Source organism: Doryrhamphus excisus, linkage group LG3 (genome assembly GCF_037039965.1).
Source record: "Doryrhamphus excisus strain RoL-2023G ecotype Guam linkage group LG3, RoL_Dexc_Guam_v1.1, whole genome shotgun sequence".
Taxonomy (NCBI): domain Eukaryota; kingdom Metazoa; phylum Chordata; class Actinopteri; order Syngnathiformes; family Syngnathidae; genus Doryrhamphus; species Doryrhamphus excisus.
The window spans coordinates 18,686,298-18,689,313 of NC_136359.1; positions in this window are offsets into that span (position 1 = coordinate 18,686,298).

Here is a 3,016-nt window from a genome sequence, read left to right on the forward strand (position 1 = left end):
CTTGAGGTCACCAGGGGTCGTTGCAGGGTTAAGCAAGAGGTTACAGACCCTCAGCCACATTGAAATTTATTGATTCCATTTAAAGGGGAACTATTATTCACATTTTTTTAACCTTTGTGTTGAGTTGTGGACTCCTATAGAGCATCTACCCACAATAACCAACACACAAAGCTTTCCACTTCTTCCAGAATCTGCACCTATTCAGCTGTATTTCTTTGGATTTTGTGCTTCCCGCGAAAACGGTCTTTTTTGATGCATTCCACACACAACCCGCCTCCAGGCACGCCCACTCCGCTGCGGTTGGTCATACATCTGAGTGCTTAAAAGTACTTCTGGTGTATCAGCTAACTGCGAACCCAACTTATAGGAGTTCATAAATAGTATAGGAGTTGATAATAGATGATAATTTATGCCCGCTTTTAACATACAGCCATATGGAGTATCCATATGATAGTAGCCATATGATGGTATGATGATATCCGTATATGAGTATCCGCCTCATCCCTAATAACAAGCCTTTGTCCATTCGCAAATCGTTTTGTCCAATGGCTAACAATCAACAACAAAAATAATAAATGTGTGTACAATCCGAGACAATACCATAGTTTTATTTTGAAGCTTATTTTGAACTAAACAGGAAGTTCCTCCTACGTTTGAATACTGTTTAACTAGACATTAGGTAGGCTACTTAGCGACAATGACAAATTGACAATACTTTGAGCATGTTAACATACGCGGTGTGTCTGAAAAGTTCCAGGACTGGTGTTACAAAAGATTAATTTCAAATAAAAAACTAAAATCTAGAAGTTTTCCCCTTCAAAGTACTCTCCCTGGAGTCCAACATACTGTCCCAGCCTTCTATGCCACACCTTCATGCACTCCTGGAAGGATTCTTCCAGGATCCTCTGCAGCTCCGTCATCATGGCCGGCTTGATGTCATCCACGTCTTCAAAACGGATCTCCTTTACGAGCACTTTGAGCTTGGGAAAGAGGGAAAAAATCATTAGGAGACACATAGGGCGAGTAAGGAATTTTGTCCAGCACTTTGATGTTCTTCTCTGCCAGAAACTGTCAGATGCTCAGAGCAATATGAGGACGCACGTTGTCCTGACACAACTCCCACCTCTTCTCATGCACTGAACGAATAAAATGCCATAGGATCTCTTTGTAGACGTGCTGGTTGATCGACTGACCCTGTGGAAAAAACTTGCAGTGAACGATGCCCCTCACATTGAAGAACGCCATCAGCAATCCTGCAACCGTTCTGACACATGTTGGGTACAGAACAATTTTCATAGAAATGACCTCCTTGGCCCCCTTGGGCCTCAAAACCGGTTGACCAGGTATATTGATATCTACTTTTCTGAGCATTTTTAAATAATAACAACAAGAATAATAACATGGTGGATCAAGATGTGAGGTAGTTTGACAGACAGGTGGGCAACATACAGTACGAGGGACTGACTTAAATGGGTTCCACTACAACATTGTCAAATTTGTCAAGCAGTAAATGTATAAGTACACACTCAGAACCAGAAAGACACAAAGATTTCTGTCTCTCAAGGTACAATTACGCTAAAGGCACCCCATGGGCGTAATCACTGGTCTCCACGGTAACTGCTTGAATCTTTTCAAGGTCCAAAGGTGTACAGATATGTTTCCATTTAAGGTCAAGTGGTAACGATAAGTCATTTCACCGCTAAAGAAACAAGGATGTACTTTTTTCTAAAAGTGTATGCTAAGAAATACACAGGGGTACATTTTACACGGTTATTACTCAGTCCATTACAAGTATTTGAGTGAGTTTCAACTTAAGTTCAAATGATTTCTTGCTACTGTGATGCATTTTTAATGAGCAGTCAGAGTGTGGTAATTAAAATTACAGTGGCTCTAAACAGTTGCCCCATGATTAGAATCCCCTGAAGCCAGCAGCAGGTCAGTCATTGTGGACCAGGTTTTCCATTTTCCAGGTCAGTATTTGAGTGTTTCTCAGAGGAAGGAGAGGACCCCACCCTGAAAGTCATCCTGAACGACATCTGAGACAAGTCATGTCACCGGAGCTACTCTTATTTCTGTGACATAAGATCTATTAACCTCCATATACAGTATAACCTCAGTGTTAGTGTTTTTGTTGTTGTTACTGTATCTTTCAAAACCTCCACTGCCATATCCCTTGCAATGTAATAATGATCCATGTGATTATTTAATATTTTGATATTGTACACATGCACACTCCATTCTAAAGAATTTCGGAACAGGGTGTAGGTTGCAGTGGTGACATAGAACTTCGGTGCAACAACTGCTTTAGTAAGTTTGTTACCAAATATAGACATGATAATTAAAAAAAACATGTTTGATCATTACATCGATGTTTATACTCCAAGATAATTATTAATACTGCAATGGCTATTTTTATATAGTTTGTGCATTGGATTTTAGAAGATTGTGTCCAGTGAGTGTAAAAATGACACCAAATATTGAAAATACTTAACTGAAACCAAAATATACAATTATATGTTTGTTAACTAGAATGATCTGGCATGTCAATATACTGTATAGGTATATCCTATATCTACATGGCACAAAAAGTGTCATAATTTTAAGTATTTTAGGACTAAGGACTACTCCCATGTTAGACGAGACTGCAAATGAATATCGCATGCAATATCACCTGGCAACATATTACTTATTATTATATTATTGTTTTGCACATAAGTATCATGTGTGATCTGATAAATTACATCACAATTGGTTTCTTTTAAAAGTATGGAACCAGAAACATCAACATTTTGTTAAAGGCTTAACACAATTTGTTTTGTATGAAAACAACTAACAGTATATTGTACTTGGCTGATTAAATGTGGAGGGTGATGTATTAGAACCAGCGTGCGCTCAGCATGTGTGTGAGTGTGTGTGTGTGTGTGTGTGTGTGTGTGTGTGTGTGTGTGCAGGGCATGTGTGCAGGCTGCAGGCTGAGCGGGAGAGAGTGGGAGGAGCGGAAAGTGCTCCAGTCCAA